Below are 23,114 nucleotides of genomic sequence, written 5' to 3' on the forward strand. Positions count from 1 at the left end.
TTCTCTAAAGACTAGTCTATTGTCAATGATCTGCAAAAACTTTGCAAATAGATTTACCACCTTTAAAACTCTGTGGTTAATTCTAAAATTTTTATTTCACTTTCTAAACTTTTAAAACAGCATATTCTCCCTTTGAATCAATTGAACACAGATGCATGCTGTAAGTGCTTGCTACAAAACTAAGACACCTAGCCTAACTTGAAAATTGCATCAGCAGCAGATGTTTCTCTGCATTCCGATTGAAGGTGTTGCTGCTACAAATGCTTTCATAAGTAAAAGTGTAAAAACACACCCAAGGTGCATATGAGTTGATTTAGTGTTATGGAGCTTGGAGTGGAAAGCAGTGGTTGGTGGAAAACGGTGGTAGGTCTACTAAGTGCAATATTATATATTGCATTTGAAATTTCTGGTGTGTCCTGTATAAGAATCTGTGAAATACTGAGCTGAACATGCATATATCTTTACATAAATAAAGTTCTCTTTCTGCAGATGTGTAAAAACGTGAAAAGAACTTGACATTATGTAAAGGTCAACATTCTTTCTTTTTTCATTTTTTAGGCCAGAATGCACAGTTTTTCCATAATATCAGCGTATAGCCTACTTTAAATGATCAAGATGAACAAAGCAGTTCATTAAATATGATTGCCAATCAGTGTTAGTTTTTTAATACAGTGAAAATCATAGTAAAATAATTTACAGTCATGATTTTTAAATCTACAGTTTTTAATCTGTATATTTGTTTATTAAATAATAAAAACACTGTCAATAATATTACCCTGTGTGGCTGGCGACCTGCATCTAATTTATAAATTTCTGTCAATTATTCTCTTATGCATCTGTTATATAGGCTTACATATCTCTTATGCATTGGCAAAAATATGCTTTGCTTTTCTTTAAACTGGTTTGCACAATGATGTCTATCACTTCACAGTTGGCTGAAAGGAAAAAGGAATGAAAACTGCTTTTTTTTTTGTTCATCTTTGATCCTGCTGAGTGCATGATTCTTGGCACCTGTATATCAGTTTCCACTGAGGACAGAATCCTGGGGAAGCCATCTGCTGTAATCTCTCCATCCTCAGGCTTCTGGTCTGAGGTTCCTCCCTTTCCCTAAATCACTAATAAATGAGCGTTTGTTATTAGGGTTGGTGAAGCTGACCGTCCTAACCACAACAGAGCTGACATACTCAGGCGTGACCGTCAAACTATTACCCATCTGCTCCTCATAATCAGCCCGCTGATCACGCTAATCACTATCATTCCTGCTGGTTCTGATTGGTTGCTAGGCTGTTGCTGGTGTGTAAGGTCTTCTGATTGGTTTCTAGTCGATGGCCTACTGATCCAAGTCAACTAAACCTACTTCATTCTACTACTTTCTACTTTCTACAACTCTTTCTATAACTCTAGCATCATGATAGCATATTGTCATACTGTAGAATTCCTGACAGCTTGTACCCCTCATATTGTATTTTGGAGAAAATATTGATTGATTTTAAATTATTATTTATAAATATAATTTATGAGTTTTACAAGAAAACATGATTACAGTTTTTCTACTTACAGATTTCACAATTAATTCAGTGTGTTACTATCCGTTTCTTCGTAAGTGTTATTGAAACAAACAAGCAATTTCTGAGTGAAAATGACATCATTTTTGGTCAGTGTAATTTTGGATAGAAATGATAGGTTTCTTCACTACTAACCTTCGTGGGAATGAAACGTTCGATTTTGCCTGAGAACTGCAGCATATTGTTTCCTCGCTTCCGATATTCAGAGGCATCTGGGGCTTGTGATGGTGATCCCTGTGGAGAAGATGATTCTAGTAAAGTCTGCTGGACATCCTGGTCTCCTCTCTCTGGCCTCAAGGCTGTGTCCCAGGAGTGTTTGATGAGGCGGCTCTGGTGCCAAAGGCCCCAGTCTGGATCCCTCTAAAGCAGACCTGGGACACAAGCACTCAATGTGGGCTTATAATCCTGTTTATCATCTCAAGCCAAAAAAACATTCTTCCAATGGAACCAGTTTTATGTCCACTCCCTTGTGTGGATAGGAAAGTATTGATGAACCGGTCACGAAGACAACAGGGTGTAGAAAGACCAAAAACACATGTATTTGAGAGCTGTCCAATAGTTCATCCTTTAAAATTGTCAGGATTGAGAAGGCATGGCTTGTGCTGATATGCAGCTGTCACAAAGTGAACACATTGTGAACATATCAGTTGAGGTGAAGGCTGAGGTTAAGTTGAAACTGAAACCATTTGGAAAGTGTTTGGAGGCATGTACTCTCCTGATTTTAGTAGCTATGAATGTCGCTCAAATCAATGTGTGCATGGGCTCACCCACAAAGGGAAGATAAGGGGTAAAACAATCATATTTTTTAACTATTTAACATATTTAATTCATTAAAATCAATACCCCTTGATTCTAGTTCAATTCTCGCTATTAACAAACTATTAACTATGACTTTTGCCTCTATAAACTCCTAATTTGCTGCTTATTAGTTAGTAAGGTAGTTGTTAAGTTTAGGTATTGGGTCTGATTAGGGATGTGGAATATGGCCATGCAGAATATGCTTTATAATTACTAATAAACAGCCAATATGTTAATAATAGGCATTGAGAATTGGTCCCTATACTAAAGTGTTACTAAAAGTTTATATTTATAATTTTTCATCAGAAGCCCTCTTACTTTTAACCCCTCCCTGTAATAATGTTTAGCAAATTTTATAGAAATATATATTCCCAAAAATCCAATACTATGACTAGAAATCACCAGGGTTTCTGCAATATAGCATTATCATGGAAAATGTGTTTCTTTACGAGCTTTGGTCATAAAGAGACCATTTTTCACTATTCAATCAATTCCTGATGAATAAAATTGATTCCTTCATAATTTTCTTGTCCAGCTTCACTCAGAAATATGTCTTATTACATATGGCACACACACATGCAAAACCATTCAAAAGTTTTTATTTCTTTATTTGCTTAAAAATACATTGTGAAATATTACTACAATTAAAATGTCTGTTTTCTATTTTAATATATTTTAAAACATAATTTATTCTTGTGATGACAAAACAGAAATTCTACATTGTTACATAATCCATAAATTATTCTAATATGCTGATTTGGTGCTCAAGAAACATTTCTTATGATTATCAACGTTGTGTTGCTTAACATTTTTGTTGAAAACGTGATACACATAAAATAAAATAATAGTGTACTTTTGTAACATTATAAATGTCTACACTGTCAATTTTGATCAATATAATGCATTCTTTCTATCATTAAAAAAATATATATATATATATATATATATATATATATATATATATATATATATATATATATATACACCTCAATAAAAAAATATATATATATATTACTGACCCTGAACATTTGAATGGAATGTACTTCAGTAAATTGGGCAAAATGCCCTACACGTCAACTTTAATATATAACACACCTCAATATTTAAAGTTGGAAATGGTGTTTAATTGTCAATGGTACCTCCATCACTGCTCCTTTCTTCCTATTTTTAAGGCTGCAATGTCTTTATTTGCCACTATTCTTTGATAGAAAGGCGCTGAGATTGACCGCTCAGTGCTTGGCTGGAAGGATACAGTCAAACACAGAGTTGTACGGATACAGCTCTTGTTCTGATTTTATCTCCTGCTGGGTTCCTGGCCACAGGCCCATCACCAGGCGCACTGACCTGAAAGGAAATCCCTCATTTAACAGTCGCCTGGAGAACTATCACATAACACCGGGGCCAATACATTCAGCCACAGAACAGTCACACCTAACCAAGGGTCATCTATCCCACAGAGCTTTGCATTCATTAGCAAAATCTTCTCCCAAGAGATGTTGGTTTTGCAAAAGCTCTGCTCTTAATAATCCTTTCAGTTTTGTTCCATAGACTGATTATCCACCTTAGATTCGATGAATATAATAAGTTGCACCATGAACATTGATGTACATCATGCTGTGGCAGTGATATTGTTGTCTAAAAACTGTATTTAATATTGGATGAAGAGATTTGCAGACACATGCTGCATTCAGCTATGCATGCATGCCTACATGCACTAAAGAAAGAGGCTCTGCTGTTTCCTTCTAAGAAATACATCCAATCTAAATGAATTAGCTGTGATGTTTTGGCCATGTTTGTGTGATGGACTCTCATTCTGACGGCACCCATTCACTTCAGAGGATTAATTGGTTAGCAAGTGATGTAATGCTAAATTTCTCCAAATCTGTTCTGATGAAGAAACAAACTCATCTACATCTGGGATGGCCTAAGGGGGAGTATATTTTTAGTGACTTTTCATTTTTTAGTGACCTATTCCTTTAAGGGTCAATAAACTGCTGCCTAAACCAGGGTGATTCAGAAGATTTAATCTTACAGAAACTAGGCCATTCATATCAGAGCTGATTATGATTATACTGCACCATATTAGAATAAAACAACAAGTCACTTGAGGCCAGAGATTTTATTAGTGCGTGTTCTTAGGCACACTGTTTTATAAAAGGTTGACAAGTGCAAAATGATAAAAAAAACAAATGTCATATAATGATAATAATCAGAATAATTCTAATGGCAAGTAATGTAGTTAATTAGGCTGTTTGTGGTTGCCAAACAACGCAGCAATTTGCAGTTTTAATAGAGCCTGCAGCTTCAGATTCAACTCATCCAATCAGAATTTAGATTTTTCAGTAGATCTCGCAATAAAAATATCTAAATATCATAACGAAAAGATACATTTACTTGAGAAAAAATTTGTAAGAGATTAAGATTTGCTTTCATAGATTTTATCTATTAAATTATTAAATTATTTTAAGAAAATAAATGTTTTTGCCTTATGACACAGCCATTTTTCTTCTCACTTGTTTATACATTTATGTTTAAATTTATATTTAAGTATAAATACATTTCTCTCACTCCAGGATTTTAGAAATATTATTTGGAAAACAAAGCTAACCCTTAAAGGATTTGCAGTGCTGTTTAAAGTTTTTACATGCTGTAAAACAGCCTTTTTGTGTCTGGTGATCTATTTTCAGTTGCATTATGGTATGGGAAACTGTTTGCAGGGTACAAAACCATATCTTGACTGTTATGCTCTGAGCTTCACCCAACTGGCAATGGTTTATCATACTTCTATCTTTACTGGAAGAAAAGTAATTTTCATAGCAGACCTATTAATATTAATCTTATTTGGGCTTTAGACAAGAAAATATGCTTTCTGCACTGCCAATGGACTCTTTCTGTCCCGTGTACACTAGCAGGGTCTTTCACAACATCAGAAGAGCATCTCAAGGGTTTGCTCTTTCGCTACTTAGCTCCACCAGATCAGACCTTTCATCTGTCTATCTGGTTCGCTTCCAGTGAAATGCTGGCACAAACATACACACAGTTTCACATGCACTCACAGACTTACATACGCAAGCAGGTGTGAGAAATATGAAATGATTTTCCGCTGCAAATTGTGAAATCCACTTAAACAGACTGTTTTCACAGCTGTGTGATAGGCGCCAGTACTTAGGGCCAGACAGAGCAGCACATTGAAAAAAAAAAAAAAATTATGTTAAGCCTTAGGGAAAGATACACTCTTGGAGAATGTTTTATATTGCAATGCTTCATTATGGTGGCTGAGACAGCGACCAGTAAGGAAGTGGCATGTTTTGTGGTTAGTGCAGATGCATTATTTCCATTGCTCTGGTTGTCCATAGCTATGTAAAGTACACATAGCTCATGTATACTTTTAGGGAAGCAGCAAAACATGTAAATAAGCCTAAAAGAAGCCAAGATGAGGTCGCAATGAACTGACTGAACTCGCCAACTAAACATTATCTAAATAAATACGTGGACATTAAATATTGAATTTCAATTATTTTGTAATTTCTCTTGTACTGTATGTTATTTCAATGCCACTGTTAATAAAAATCTAAACAACAAAACAATTAACCCAGCAAGACAACACTGCAACATTATAGTAACATTAATATAAAAATGAATGTAACACTGTTTCCATAGAAAATGGTGATAGATAGATAGATAGATAGATAGATAGATAGATAGATAGATAGATATAATGCAGATAACCATGATAAGCAAATCACAGCAAAATAATTTTTTAGTTATTTATACTTAATATTGTTTTGCAGTAATTTACTTATGATTACCTGATTTTTGGAGATTTCTTTGTAGAACTACAGGTAATGTAGTTTTCTAACCAGGAATCCCACTGTATTAAAAATGAACTTAAAAATAATGTGGGCTGATTGATTAACAAAAATCAAACACACATTATTTATTAACAACCTATTAACAACCATTTATCAAAAACCATGTATTCATTAGTTAACATCGTTGTAGCTTACACTAGGGCTTAGTAAAAGTAAACATTAAAAATCACTTTGCCTAAGGAGAAAATCAATGGGATTTTTACTTCTGAACCCAGCTGCTCTTTATAGCTCTCTACACACTAATATTTATGACATATTAAAGAAGACATTATCTGCAAACACATACATCTTAAATTTTGTTTATTATTCAGAAGAAATTTATTCATTTGCTGTGTGGTCTTTTTTGTTGTTGTTTGCAATACTCGGTAGCATACAGAATTTTCTTACCAGTCCATTTCATGTACTGATGTTTGCAATACTCGGTAGCATACAGAATTTTCTTTCCAAAATAAGAAATTTACTGTGCCAACCAAGATGAAGGAACTGACTCACTTTCTCATTCACTCAGTGTCTGCTTGTGGTCCAGTCGACATGTCAGCGGTGTCCAGGTTTACCGGCTGATGTAAGTCACAGTGTGGTCTGCCCCTGCTGACTCAAAGGAACAAAACGGAAATAAATCGTGAAAGCCACATCTTACAATGCTGCCCACCCAGTAGAGAGGGGTTCAGACCAATGCCCTTTCTGCAGCAACACTTATATCCCATGAGTCTCAGTCAGTTAGACTGGGCAAAACCAATGTTTGGAATGAATAATTGGTCGGTTAGTCAATGATCTTTCCTTTGGTCTGCACAAAGTTGAATGGTTTCTGTGTTTATTATATTCAGAAATGTTGTAAAGTGGATGAAATGTTTATATTTTACATGTGGTTTGTTTTCAGTGCCACACACAAAAAATGATAAATGAGAAAATGGTTTATTTAAAATAGTATAGGCGTTAAACAGTACAGTCAGCCAGTCATTATTACAAGATATATCCAGACATGTCTTATATTATCCTGTTTTTTAAATCGCTGGAGACTTACCAAATGAATAAATACGTTACATATTATGTATATAACTACACATATTTATACATAAATGTGCATAGAACTATATTCATCTGTAGATATTTGAACATAGTATTTTTGTAACCAACTTTTAACATCTTATTTTATTAAAGCACAACATTTTTTCTTACCATTTGAAGTTGTTGCAGTTCAGTGGGTTGAGCTCATTGTCTTGTAAACAGGGCCGATGTCTCTCTTTGCACAAGACATTTTAACTGTTTTCTTTCTACTACAGCTGTTTTTATTGGGTAACATTTTGTTCATAACTTAAAAGGGAATTTTTCTTCCAGAAAGACCAAAATGAGGAGCATATTATTAGTAAACTTAATATGGAAATGTGTATTAATAATAGAAGGCTGTCTGTATATATTTATGTGTATATATGTTCTTGTGCTCTTGTGACACACATCTAAAATTGATTGAAATGTAACAGAACTGTTACGGGAACTACTTTATTAAACTCATACCATACCCAGTCTTTATGAGTCTGACATCAAAATGTACACATTCGCAAACCTGACAAAGACTTTTCCATTGTCAGCACAGATCAGTGATGTCTGGAGTTGATATAATGGGATGACATAATGGAAGTCTTCCATGAAGGGTGAAAACTTCACAGCGAAGATCACTGGAACTTACTGGTTCTGCATATACTGTAGATGTGGTGTGACAGGGTTTTTAAGGAAATAAACGCCCTTGAACATAAGTTTATGAAAGCATGGTCTTTAGTTTTCATAAAACATCTGAGACAGAACAGTTCCTCCAGATGCCTCAATAGCTTTCAGACTCTGTAGCCCTAAAAAGTATATAAACCATTAGAATTAGCATGCAATTTAAAGGAAATGAATGTGCTTAACAACACTTCATAAGAGAAACTAGTTGAAATGTCCGCAGTTACCATTCGTGTCCTGGATGAACTGGCAAACGCTAACAAGATTTCCTTCAATTTGGGGAAAATAACTTTTAAGTGCTTCTTGAAAGCTCTTCAAAGGTCTACGTTAGTTAGGCGATGTAAATAATGGATCCCAATTCTGAATGTTTTTGGGCTAAATGCCTCTGAGGGGGAAAATTATGAAAGTTGAACATTCCAAGCTCTTGAGAGACGGAAGGTTGTTATTCTTTCTTAGCTAAAATAAACGGAGTGTGTATTAATCACTTTATCCTCACGGTGGTTTTCATCAATACAGTACATGCCCTAAATACATTTGATTAAACACACTATAATTAAAATTAAACACACAGCAGCAGGCATGAATTGGTATGCATGAAGAGCTTTGAGTCTGCAAATTCTGATGAAGGTTGAACACTCAAAGAATATAGATGTACCACTTTGTAGTATATCTTTGAATCAAGAGTTTTCTTATAACATTCTTATGCAAATTCAATGCTGCCATAATCAAAAGAAAAACATACAAAAAAGTAATTTTAAATAAAATTTTGTTTAGCGCAACATTAATTTTGCAAGGTCAGTTTTGTGAACAAGATGCAATCTATAATAAGCCCAATTTACATTAAAAGCAGCCATTTTTAGTTTAATTTGTTTTGTGTTAGCACATGCAGAGCCTGTTAAACTTGTCTGCGGTGGTTAGTCAATAAGACGCAGATTTTTATTTTGAAATACTGCACACAAAAGTGTTGAGTGAATTTGTCTCAAAAGCAGTTCCACATGTTTAAACACATCGAAAAGCTCTTTCTCTCTTCTAAATAAGCTCATATTAAGATTTGTGCAAAACAGAAAATGCTTTGAATCTTGTTTAACAGCTCTGTCAGTCAAGTGATTCAGAACATGCAGCAATTTTGCAGCACAGAATTGTGGGATTAGCAGTGATCCTTCTTTCTATGACCTAATAATCCAGCAGAGCTTTCATCCACTTAGTTGCATCATCCATTTTACACTCATCAGTGGCACAATAAAAGTATCTATTTCTTGCAAATGAGAAATCTATCAAGACAAACTGTAAGTGAGAGCTATTTGATATTTACAGCAGGATGCCAATCTAAATTCAATTTGCATCATATGAAGGCAGTGGGTGAAACACGAGTAAAGTGAAAGCCCCTTTTTTTCTCACGTTACTGTATTTCTCATATCCTGGGGATGAACTCATACACTTCTGTCCCACCAGCCTGCTTACACTCCCCAGACTCAGCAGGCTCCTGATAGCAGCACATTTATCTTCATTAAACAAATTATTTCACCTTCTAATAAAGATCTCTACCCTTTAGGACCACCAGAGAGCCCATTAGAGCTCATTTAAAGAAGCTGGGACAGCAGAGTCATTTAGAGAGAGAGAGAGAGAGAGAGAGAGAGAGAGAGAGAGACACATGCACACACACACACATACACACACACACACACACACACACACACACGATCAATAAGATGTGATAATTTACTTGATCATTTTAAGTTATATTAGATCCATTTCTCAGTGCTGTAAGTCATAAGTACAATTCAATATGTCAGCTGCAAGTTTTAGTGATTTTTCTATGTTTGCAATATAAGTCTTTGTAACACATATGTCATCCCTAACACACTCCAGTGACTTACTGGGAGTTACAGGCTATCCAGTATTTCAGAATCCGGGAAGACCTCTATTTTTGGCTGGCAGACTAGTGTTAAGATGGTTTCTGGTTTATGTTGAACACTTGGAGTTGTTGTTATTCGGATTTTCCCCAGACCTTTTCAAAAGGTGTTTGATTACTGTGTCACTTCACAGGACAGTTTGATTTCATGCAAACAAATAGAGCTCATCTCACTGAGCGTGCTGAATCTGACCTGTTTAGTCCCACAGAAGAAAATCCATAGAAAGTGTCATGCAGCTGATCCAGGCGAAACTGGTTCTCCTCATCCACTTGCCAATTAATAGTGTCTGGCCCGATCTGGCCTGGTCTACAATTACTTGCTAATTTGAACAAAAACACCCCATAATTATAAACATGCATGCTTAGCAGAAACTGTCAGCTTTCTTTATGATCCATAAATGTTTATTCTGAAGAATGAAGTCTAACAACAAAACAAATGAGCACTTACAGCATATAACTAATTTCATCCCAAAAATGAAAATTCTGTCATTTACTCTCACTCATGCCATTCCAAACAGCTCCCAAAAAAAAATAAAAATAACAATAATAAAATAACAGTAACAGTAGCATAATAGTGATCTATAAGACATGCAAACTATATTCCCAATCTTCTGAAGCCATATGATCATTTTGTTATTTTTCTCACACAAAGCTATTTATTTGCTTAAAACTGTCCATTTAGCTGTAGTTCTGAAATCTCTTTGGCACTTAACATGCTGAAATATTTAGTATTAGTGATGGGAAAGGCTGTTTAACAAACAGAAATGCTGTTTTTCCATGTGATCATTTTATTTATTGGATTATATCTTCCTAAAATGCCTCTCAAATCGTAGATTTACTGTTCATATATATGCTTTGCCAAGACCCAGCATGTACTTACTTTCTTAAAATTCCCCAACATTTCTGTTTTCCGAGTGTTTACGAGGTATGGAAAACCGTATACAGCGGTGGGGGACAAACATCTGTTGCACCCGAACATCCCACTGGAGACATTTAATTTTGCCATGAATGGAGAAAATTATAGCTTCTTATGGAGATAGGGACAAAATACCAATTATCAATTTCGACCTAGACCACAAGCTGACAAGAAAAATACAGCAAACTCTGTGAATTTATAACTTTTAATGAAAGAGTTGCAGATAGGTATATAGGATTAATGGAAGCAATAGTATTGGCTTTGAGGAACGCACTGTGCATACATCATGCAAGGTCAATGGGGTTTGCAAATCAACGCTCATCATATGCATGAAATGTTGCCCTGTCTGTCTCCACTCTCTCCTTTTCTCGCTCTACCCAGCCAGCACAGCAGCTGTTTGTTCTGTGATGCCATCTGGACTTTGTCAAGGTGGAACGATACAGAAACAGATAGAAAGACAAGGGCCAGAAGCCCGGAGCCAAGCAAGCTACTCTATCAAACTGTGCATGTGTGGCATAATGAGCTGAAAGCCCACACGCAGTTTACGTGACGTCATTAATTTGCGCTGGCATATAGGCTCCTTGGCGCGTCTTTTGTGAACGCTCGCCTGTTTGCTTTATGCTGCACGCTGCTGTGACCATTCTCAGCGTGTTCTCTGTGAAACCTCACCTGTTTGCTGCGCGCTGCTCTGACCATTTCGGACGGACAACAATTTCCCATTTGCGTTTCATTACAATTGGCTTCATCCGGATGACTGTTGTGCGGGCATCTGTGGACTTCAGGTACGGGTATGACTGGTTTTAATTTATTGTTGTCTTATTAAAGTGTAGCGACTGGTTAGGTGGCAACTTTCCTGCATTTGTTTTGATTAGTTCGTGATTTGGTGGGGGAGAATGACGACTGTATCAAACTATTGAGGGAATATCCTTTTGGGTGCCTGGCCTCGCAGCTACGGAGAACTACAGTTCGTTTATCCAAAGAGACTTATTCTCTTAGTTAATACTATTGACATTCACATGAGATAAAAAAAACTGTCAGTCTTTGCATTATTGGTGAAGATTTGAAATGATTTTAAATTGAAATGACTTTTGAAATATTTGTGGTATTATTGAACATCCAAAAAACATGTCTTAAAGCAGGGCGGTAATTTGCACTGCTCTTGGTAAATGTGCGCTGGTCATTATGTAAATGAGATGTTGCGTCTTTGTTCTTTAATGACATGTGCACCTTGTCAGTAAATCACCCGCAGAATTTTCCCCTCCCAGATCGGCGTTTTTATGGAATACGCTAATTTGCCCTGTTTAGTAGGATAAATCTGGCCCTTAGCCTACAGAAAAAGATGATTATGTTTTTAATAAAGAGCACTTGACTTTAGCCATATGTACACCTCAAATCTGTCCAAGATTCAACACTACTAAAGTAAAATCAGCTCTGCACCCTGTGCTTACAATAAACTACTGTCTCACCATTTGAACATCCAGACTGAATGAGACACAGATTGCCTCTCTTAACCGCTGAGCATTTGCAAAAAGGGCAAAGGACATACAGCATAGTCTCCTGTAGAATTAAACTATATTTTTATCCTTCTCAGGGTAACATTCCCATTTCCCATTACTTTTCCACCACACTGAGTAGAAACATGTTGGCGGAATTTTCCACATTCTTGTTAGCATCCCAGTTTCTTTGGTCAAAACCCTCAAATATTCTCATTTTGCCAGAAGGTTGTCTAGTTTTTTAAGCTTTATCCATATTTCTTTTTTCGCTCTTAAATTAAATGACTGTTTCTTGCCCTTAAAGGGACTGCGGTTGGAGGCTATGTATTCGTCCCGTTTGGTTTCCCAAATTAAATCCTTTGTGATGTTGTGTATATTAAGATGACACTATGGTAATTTATTGAGAAGAAGCGTCATGTAGTCGCCAGGAAAAACAGCCAAATAAAGGGGACCATACTTGGGTGGGTTCCATAATTGAAAACAGGCATCTTAGTGGCATGCTGGAGACTTAATTTTCACACCTTTTTTTCAACAATTTCATCTCTAATCTTTTGTCCAGACAGTTTGGAATGGCTTCTCAGGCAAGATTTACAGTAGCATCCAGCGGTCTTTCTCTGAATGCCTTTTTGGACTCCTCAACCAGAAACATCTTTGCTCATTCTAACTGAGGGGCACAAATAATCTAAAATAATAATAATAATAATAATAATAATAATAATAATAATAATAATAATAATAATAATAATAATAATATATTCAGTTATATCAATAAATTCATAAAATCTTTATGTAATTTTATAATATATATTTAGAATCATATTTTTGCATTTTTATATATTTTAAAAATCCAAATATTGTATATGTTAATATTATCCAAAACTCTATAATTCCAAAAGAACACTTTTTTTTATTATTGTTTATAGTAAATACATTTACTATAAACTCACTGCTCATGCTTGGAAAACTGATTTTGTTCAAGTCATATTTACATGTATCTAAAATGCATTTGATGTGGACATGTAGGTACATTTTAAAATATGTTCCTACAGGTAAATGTGATTAAAGATTAAAAACACAATTTTTCAAAAAATTTCTGTCAGCTGTGAGTTTTAAAAACATATTTTAGGAAGAAAAATATTGTAGTACTTTTTTTTTTTTTTTGGTATGAGTCATTTTATTGCATATTTAGACTAAGTAGAGCACTTTCATTTTTCTACCATTTCATGCAAAGTGTGCAAAGTGAATCAGGAACCAGGCCCAGGTGTTAAAAAAAGTTAACTCCTAAAACTTATATCACAGGCACATATTGTTCTAAGGGCTCGACTGCCTGCTGCTAAACGTTCCTCTGCCAGGATAGATACATCTGGCAGCGAAAACTGCATTGGATTAAAAGTTCAAAAGACTTACTGGTTTTATCCAGCTGCCTTTGCGGCCTTGTACGGAGAGTAAGCACAGTGAAAACACATTGTTTCCATGATAAGGTAACTGACAGCAAGGTCAGAGCATGATAAATCTTGGCTGAGAAACCTGCATAAACCTTTTGACTTTGGCCTTCCATGTTGCCCTATCTGCTTCACAGTATCTGGTTCTAATGTGGTGCAGTCACAGCTCTAAAGCACATGACATTGAACGAAGTTTGAACTTTGATTAACTTTTTTATTTTAACAGTCAAACTCAGTGTCCACCCGACGCCATAAAAGCGACAGATCATACCAAGGTCAAAACAGAATCTGAAGATTTTTTTAGCCTGATGTTTTGGAGATTCTCTGAGATTCTGTGTGAGCCTGATCACACCCAAACTTCACACAGCTGACATTCACTTCTCATTACAATGTTGGACCTCTCCCTAAATACCATCATGCATATAAAATATGCAGAAAATTGTGTGTGTAAACCCACACAGGAATAATAAACGGGTCTAAAAACAAGCAAAGTCACCCAGCAAAGCCTCAAATCATTTAACAGAATCAAACAGGAAGTTTTCCTTCATTTTATTTTGACTTTTATAGGACTGTAACATTTTTACTTTTGAGTTTACTTTTGTGTTGCAACTTTTTCAATGTGAAATCCCTCTAAGTTCCATATTTATGTAACAAAATGCATTTGGATTCTATGGCAAGAGCATTGTGCCATAAATCTTATTTATCTTTCATCTATTTATTTACTCATAAAAATAAAAGTTTATTCCAGTAAGCTGCATGTATTAAATCACACAGATTCATATAAAAAAGCAACATTCCTAGGGCAATTTAAAACACTCTTTACACTAAAGAACACTACACAGCTGTGGTTCCATTAACCTACCCTTTAAATTGCCAAAATTGAAATTGCGAAGTGAAAATACGCCCAATAGAAACACACATAATTTCACAAAAACTCGCACATATAGCAAAAAGTTTTTTTGCGCTTATATGAGGTGTTTTTTAGGCAATTCGAAACAGGAATATTTCGTACATGTTTTATGAGGTGGCTAATTCGTACAGCCTCACTCTTACAATTTTGTATGGTTTCTGTGAATGGTAGGTTTAGGGGCGAGGTTAGGTGTGGTCCCTCATACAAATTCCTATGAATTTGCCACCTCGAAAAATATGTAAGAATTGCTGTGAGATCGGATTGAAAAGTCATATGATCATTATTTAAAAACCTCAGAGAAACACCTCATATGTGGCTGCTCTCAAGTATAAGAGTCTTTCCTTGCCATCAATGCTTGGATGACCCCTTATTTAGACTGCACACGTCTGCGGCACATTACGTCTCTGATGCGGCCACCGGAGCTGATCACAGTCACTCTAGTCAATGCTTGCGTTTATACTACCTGTTCCACGGCACGTTTCAGAAGCATTCCAGAAGTGGCTCTACGCGCTACTTCACTAAAGATACATGCCTACTTCTCCTTCAATTCAAAATAATGGCTAGTGTGTTGGCTGTGATATACGTAAACCTACCAACATCGCCATGGCTTATCATGAGAGGAAAAAAACAACATTTTAACCACATAACATTGGTTAATGGAAACACAGTCATATAGTTTTTTTTAATCTACATTTATAAAATATTGCAAGAGTTTTGAGCAAATCTGTAATGGAAACCAGGCTTATAGCTGGACTAATAGCAACACAAATAAGCATACAGAATATAGAAGGCACAAATAAAGCACTGTGATAAAACCAAATATAAAAATGAATGTAGTTCTTGAGAATTCAAATAGAACATATTATGGTTTAGTCATTTGCTGTGGTCACAGTTGGTTAAAGTATAGTTCACCCCAAAAATGAGAATTTGCTAAAAATGTACTTACCCTCAGGCTATACAAGATGTAGATGAGTTTGTTTCTTCATCAGAACAACTTTGGAGAAATTTATTATGACACTTGCTCACCAATGGATTCTCTGCAGTGAATGGGTGCCATCAGAATGAGAGTCCAAAACGTACCCCACATGACTCCAGTCCATCAAATAATGAATTGTGAAGCGAAAAGTTGAATGTTTGTAATAAACAAATTCATCATCAAGATGTTTTTAACTTCAAACCATTGTTTCCTTTGTTATGCAAAGTTCAAGCACCGTTTACAAGTGAAACATGTCCAAAATTTGGTGGTGGATTTTGATGTGAGAGATAAACAAGAGATGGACATTTTACTGGAGGAAACAATTATATGGATTTTGGAATCTTTTTGAAGTTAAAAACATCTTTATAATGGATTAATTTATTATAAACATTCAACTTTCTACTTTATAAGACTGTTTGAACTCCCATTCTGACGGCAACCATTCACTGCATTGGTGAGCAAGTGATGCTAAATTTCTCCAAATCAGTTGTGATGAAGAAACAAACTCAACTTTATCTTGGAGAGCCTTAGGGTGAGTACATCTTGGTTAGTTGGCGAACTACCAAGATGTACCTTGTACGGCGCATGAAGAGCCAAGGACCAATCAATGTGCTTGGTGCAGGTTGGTTGGTCATGTAGGTCACCTTCCAGGTCTTTTAGCATCTGCAGATAACCATGTAACCTTTTAAAGAGATGGAAAAACTGAACCGGAGAGATCATTGCCAAAAGGATAAGAAGCCTTATTGGAGCTGAGCTTGAAGTGATGAGCTGTCATCTAAATGTCAGAGCATCCGTGATCTTAAAGGTTGAGAAAGTTGAAGGTTATGAGTTTTGAAATGTTGAGTTGAGGGTTACAAGCATGCGTTTACAAATAAAACCAGGAAAGGGTTTTCCACGCCATATGGATTCTGTATAACTCCAGTCATTAATCACCTCACTGGTATGGCCACAGTATAAGGCTTTTATTTGCGTTCAATGTTGTGTGCGCAGTGTCAGTGCCTAAATGAATGGGACTTGATTGCGTCTGGTACGTCCAGCGGCTTTATGGTCACGGTGGCCATGTGAGATCAATGCTGTAGCCAGCATGTTATGGGGTTTGAGGTGGACCATAAACGTGGCTGAAGCTTCCTCTTTCCCTGCTCCTTCCTTAATTGAGACAGCTGGATTAAATTATGTTTTTAAGAAGCAGAAATTTCTCAGCTGGCTCGTGTCTTTTGAGTTCAGCACACAACATAAGAGGAACAACTTGCCTGCCAAGCAGGTAAGAACTTTGTGAATTGTTTAATCTATGTGGTTAAAACATGTCATAAAGGTCATAGATTGGTTGAACTTTTTGTCCCAATATAATATGGCAGTTAATAATCAAAGCTTGCGTGCGAAAATGGATGTACAGTGGGTGTATTTTAAAAGGCAGCAGTTGAGTAATTTGGTAAGGCTCTGTTCCCAGTCTGCAGCATGTCAGGGAGCGCTTGACAAATGGCTCCATTTCATTAATTATCCTTTCATAATCCCAGAGTTTCCCCATAATCTTATCCTGTATTCATCCCAAAAAGGCCCGGCTTTCTTTTAGTTGGCATGATGGGCGAACAGCTGCTTGGAGTGGAATGGCCACCAAAGAGCAATTACCATGACAAAAAAAAAGGCACACAACCATTTTCCCTTCAGTCCGTGCTGCTCAGACATCAAACAGAGCCATTAAGGTTCTTGTGAAAGTGAAGATTCATGTGCCGTTTAAAACCCGGTGGATAATAAGTCTGCCGTTTCTTTCTGTGAAAAGTTTTCTCGGCCCCTGAAAGGAGCCTCAGACAGGATATCCTGGGAGCTGGGCTCTAGAAATAGTCCATGGTTCCTCTTTCTGAAAATGAGTAGTTTTAACAGCACAAGTCATTAGGATGAATAATGAGGCAGATATGACAGCACAGGTTTTTCGCTTCACCTACACTTATTTGCCCATGGGCCCTCGCTCTGGGTTTCCATTGCACAGTGTGTGAACTGTTTAAACCTGTATGTTCTGTTGTCTAAAGTAACAGGTCTACACTTATGGTGTAATCCATTGATATTAATTAATCATCAATGAATCAACAAAAGGTCCCCATACAGCAAAAAAGAGAGAAGTTTTTATTCTATGTTTAATGTAATTTTAACAATTAAATAATAATTAAACTAGTAATATTGTAAAATATTATTACAGTTTTAAAGAACTGTTTTGAACTGTTTTCGGTACAGCAATAAATAAATAAATACAGCAATAAATAAATAATACATTTTATACAATTACATATTGTAATTCATTCCTGTGTAGGCAAAGTTGTAATCAATGTTAAAAACAGTTGTTCTGCTTAATATTTTTGTGGAAACTGTAATGCATGATTATTAAATTGATGAATAGATAATTCAGAATAACAGCATTTATTTGAAATAGAATTTTGTTGTAACAATATAAAAGTTAGTCGTCATCACTTCTGATTAATTTAATGCAATTTGATTCATTTTAGTGAATTTAATTTTTATTTAATTTAAAAAAAAGTTTCACTGTTACATTTACTGAATATGCTCACAGAAAAAAATATTTAAATATTTGTATTTAATATTTAAAAATGTGTTTTAATATTTTGGATTTTTTCATGTTCAAAATATAGTTGAAAAATTAAATAAAATATATTTTCACTATGATTTTCAGCGTATATTTACAAGACTTTAAAATATTTTGTGAAGTTTAAAAAATATATAATTTATTTATTTATTGCTGTATGAGTCATTTTAACATATATTAATTCATATACTTAGATAAAGTAGTGTCTTTTATTACAATATTTCTGCTGGCTAAACTTAATGGAGCACTACAACATGATCTAACCTCATTCCCACAAGTCTATCCAGCTTTGGTTACGCCACTCTTCCACGCCATACATGCAAAAGTGCATTTCCTTTAGACTATTGCCACAGCTGCTACCGATTTCCTCCATCTGGATTCTGCCAGCACAGTATCAGTCCCTCTCCCTGGCACATTTGGATCTGCACTGGCTACAAAGGTAATACAGTGGAGAACGCAACAGTTTAGCCAATTCAAGCACTTTGTGGGGTAACAGAAAAACAGATTTTTGGAAAACCGTTGATTTACATACACACACACACCATGCCAGTGGTGTAAGAGAGCGTGCAGCAAATGTATTTAGGACAAATTCTCAGTCTTTTAAACATGTGTGCGCAGCTAGGGGTAAATATTAAAATACTCCAGCAAAACGCCCCAATGCAATCCTGCTGCTTTATTTGATTGTATTGTTTCACCAACTCTTTCAATGAACTGTATGCTGTTCACTACACAAACTCAGGGTGTGCAAGTGCTGAATAGCTCATTAATCATGTAGATTAATCTATTATACCCATTCTGATGGCACATGCTGTGGAGATGTCTGTAAACTGACGGACATTTGGCTGAAAAAATCCGTTGAGGTCTCATGACTTCACAGTGAGGTTTGTGGCTGAGTTTAACCCTCTGAGTCCTCACACTGGTTCTTTGATTAGTGGCACTGCAGCGGGTGACATTGCAGGCCCGCTGTGCCCCGTACGAGACAGATGGTACTAATGCTGTTAACATCTGTGTGTGCCCAGTACTGCTGTTGATCCGAGGGCTTTGAGAGATGCCGTTGTCTGCAGCAGGTTTTTATTGGTGTACTTGAACGTCTGTGAAGGCCATCAAGACTTTCTGCGGTATTAGGATGATTTTAATTACATAGAAAAGTGGGTGGGCTGACTTTTAGGATGGGTCATAATGCTGCTCTGGTTTTCTACACCAGAATCTGGAAATGCACAGTCAAGCAAAGACTCCATGCCAAGGTGAATGACACATGATGAAACCAAGTGTACTACAAGTGTAAATAAAGCTGCTGTAGGACCCCATCCAAAAATGTAATTCTGTAGTATCATAAAAATAAAGTACAATCTAAATATTTTATTGGTTGTGCTTTCTCCCCCCCCCCATGGTACTGTATGTATTCAATTGAGGGAGAGGTGTGCTGTACCTTTCTAAGTGGTCAGACATTTTTTTTCGTTTAGCAGATGAAAAAAAAAAAAAGAAAGAAAAAAATCCCAAATATTTCATAAACTGAGAGACTTGACTCATATCTAGAGACTACAGCATTATAGAAACCTATGAATGTGTATACATGTATTTGAGTGTATACACACTGCCGTTCAAAAGTTTGGGATCAGTAAGACTTGTAATGTTTTTTAAAGAAGTCTCTTATGCTCATCAAGGCTGCATTTATTTGATCAAAAATACAGAAAACTATAATCTTGCAAAATGTTATTACAATATAAAATAATGATTTCTATTTAAATATCCTTGAAATAAATGATATTTTAAATGATGTAAAGCTGAATTTCCATCATCCATTACTCCAGTATAAAGGGTCACATGATCCTTAAGAAATCATTCTAATATGCTGATTTATTATTAGAATTATCAGTGTTGGCAACAGTTGTGCTAAATATTTTTTTGGAAACTGCAATACTTTTTTTCAGGAGTCTTTGATGAACAAAAAGTTAAAAAGAACAGCATTTCAATAAATCTTTGCTTTCACTTCTTAACAATTTAACACATCCTTGATGAATAAAAGTTTTAATTTCTTTCAAAAGAAATAAATAATAAAAATTTACTGACTCCAAACTTTTGAACGGTAGTGTATATTGTTAGAAAAGATTTCTAATTTAAATAAATGCTCTTCTTTTTGACTTTTTATTCATCAAAAAATCCTGAAAAAAGTATCACAGGTTTCAAAAAAATAAATAAATCAGCATATTACAATGATTTCTGAAGGATCATGTGACACTGAATTCAGGTTTGCATCACAGGAAAAAAATGTATATGATTTTAATGTGTATTAAAATAGAAAAATGTTATTTTACATCAAGAATATTTCACAATATAATTTTTTTCCCTATATTTTTGATCAAATAAATGCAGCTTTGATGAGCATAAGAAACTCCTGTAAAAAACATGCATCACATACACACACACACACATTATATTATATATGAGATAAACATGCATACATAATCATGCTGTATGTAAATAAGTAAATCTATAAAACAGGGTGAAAAACAAAACAAAAACAAAACAGTAACGTAGCTTTGCAGTGCAGCTGAAATAGGGCTGCACGATTATGACAAAAATCATAATTGTCAATTATTCCCATGAAATTGTAATTGCGATTATTAATTACGATTATCACATTTTACATTGAATGATGTTTACGCCATTGTTTGATACAACTGCATGCCGTATTTTTATATGAAAATGAACAAGCTGAAAACACTCCAACTGAAAAAACTTTTGGTGCTTTTCTATAATATTAAGCCTCAAATGTCAATTATACATCGGATTGGTTTCTTAAATAAAATAAAAAAAAAGTAAAAAAATGAAATTAAAAATAAATACAAAAAAAAAAAAAAATTAAAAAAAAAAACATATAAAAAACATAAAGAAAAAAAAAACACACAAAAAAAAAAATAAGACTACTAAGAACAGTTAATTGCCACTTTGAACGATTACGTAATTGGGGCATCCATAATTGAAATCACGATTAGAAATACAATTAATAGTGCAGCCCTAAGCTGAAATGATAATAGGACATATTAGCACTGTTCTGTAACCTTGTTGTTTTTTGCACAGTATTATATATTCCGCTCACAGTGTTGGTCTGTCTCCTACAATGATTTCATAAAGTTTTCCATGTATCCATAAAAACCACTTGGCTATGTTTGTTACCTCAGATATTTTAAGTTTCCATATACGATTCAGTTGATTTCTCTTTGTCTGGTTTCAGTGGATTGCTGGTCTTTGTTAAATGAAAAAATGACTGACAGCCCTCTCTACACAATTAGCTGGAAGAAACCAACACTTAAAGATCTTAAAACAATAACCCGCCAGTGGCTGAACATGGTCCAATGTGAAGCTATTGGAGACCGCTGGAAAACAAGTTCAGAGCTACAAATGAGGCCTGAAACACATTGCCTTTTCATCACAATAGCTGAAGAAAAGAGCAGACACGCTTACTAACATTCCAATTGTCAATTATCAGCCTCGAGCAATGGCCTATGTATGTTTTATGTCAGATTCATTCTATATGATATTTTGCTCACAAGCATATGCACACTTTGCTAAGAGTACGTGTTAGTCCTATGTGACTCATATACACACTTTACAACCTGGAATGGGATATTATACTTCCCAACATGACACTACATCTTTTAAAAGTGTACTATTCATTTATATTGATTCAAGCCCATATTGTTACATTAAGTGTATTGATACAACTGACTCGTTCGAAAACATTGATTCACTCAGCAACGAAACAAGTGACTGTCTGTATGAGCGAATCACTAAATCGTTTACTCAGCCAATTCGTTCAAAAACACAGATTCATTCAGCAGTGAAAAAGGAGGAGGCAATGCTTGACATTTTTCTACTTTTGTGGCTGACAAAAATACACAAATCACACAATCTGATGTAAACTAATATTGAGCTAACCAAGGTTGCAGCATGCTTATGTTGATAGCTACTTTTTAATAATCATGCTTGCATACACAGATTCCCCAGATATCTTCAAACAGTCTTGAAAAAAAGCTAACATTATTCTATCTTAGATCAGGAACACAACACTTGAGAATATAATAAATAAACGGGAAAAACCACTCAGCAGCATATACAGAATATGACCACTATAATAATTAACAACTTAATGGAGAACCCCATCTAATATCGACTCACCTATGCAGACAGGGACAGCTTCCACTCCTTCATCATTCCAAATGCATATAAGGTCCTGTCGTTAATAATCACTTGCTTTGAGATGCCTCAGTAGTTTCAAATATTTTGGCTGAATTTGATGGTGGCTCTTCACCTGTTCCCAAGCAGGTTTGATGATGCGCTGTGTAATACTGAAAGCTGATTGGCTTGCCTTGTTAATTACCTTTAGCTCTGACAACTATTGGTTATACATGCAAAAGAAGGCCGAAATGTTTTTTTTTTTTTTACTTCAGAAAACATACAATGACAGAAGGCAAATTTTTATTAAGCCTCAGAGCTTTTTGCCTTTTTCAACCACATTTTGAATGGAATCTAACGACATTGTGTCAATCGAATATGCATTCTGATTGGTTCATTTTCTTAAAGTGCCCCTATTATGGGTTATGAAAGATTATTACATATTTTGGTTTTGAGAGTCCCCAACAACAGGCTGACATGCATGTAAGGTCAAAAAAAAAAAAAAAAAAATTCCTTATTTGCTCAAAGACACCCAAACAATTCGCTCAAAGATTCATTTTTCTAAACCCATCATTTGCGTGAGTTATTGCACGACAATAACTTTATACATGGTGCACTTTAAGATTTAAAACTTTGCAGGATGTTTTCATTCACTTAAAGCTGTATTAAACATGGCATGAAAGGTAATTTTTTAAAAATCCATAATGGGGCACTTTAAAGACAGAAACATTTGTACAGTTAGCCT

The 23,114-nt window shown here is 35.2% G+C and overlaps 1 long non-coding RNA gene across 4 annotated transcripts; it reads right to left on the reverse strand.

Annotated features, from left to right (window-relative positions):
* Positions 1–3,387: 3,387 nt before the first annotated feature.
* LOC122140460 lies at positions 3,388–22,726 on the reverse strand. Of its 4 annotated transcripts, none has more exons than XR_006157132.1 (3): positions 22,373–22,726; positions 6,728–6,823; positions 3,388–3,707 (listed from the first exon to the last, which is right to left on the reverse strand). It is a non-coding gene; the product is annotated as an uncharacterized LOC122140460 (long non-coding RNA). The 4 variants fall into 4 exon arrangements; XR_006157135.1 differs by lacking the exon at positions 22,373–22,726 and adding an exon at positions 10,057–10,184; XR_006157134.1 differs by lacking the exon at positions 22,373–22,726 and adding an exon at positions 9,829–10,049 and having other exon boundaries at positions 6,728–6,827.
* Between the last annotated feature and the right edge of the window lie 388 nt (positions 22,727–23,114).

The sequence above is a fragment of the Cyprinus carpio genome, chromosome B18, assembly GCF_018340385.1.
Source record: "Cyprinus carpio isolate SPL01 chromosome B18, ASM1834038v1, whole genome shotgun sequence".
Classification (NCBI taxonomy): Eukaryota; Metazoa; Chordata; class Actinopteri; order Cypriniformes; family Cyprinidae; genus Cyprinus; species Cyprinus carpio.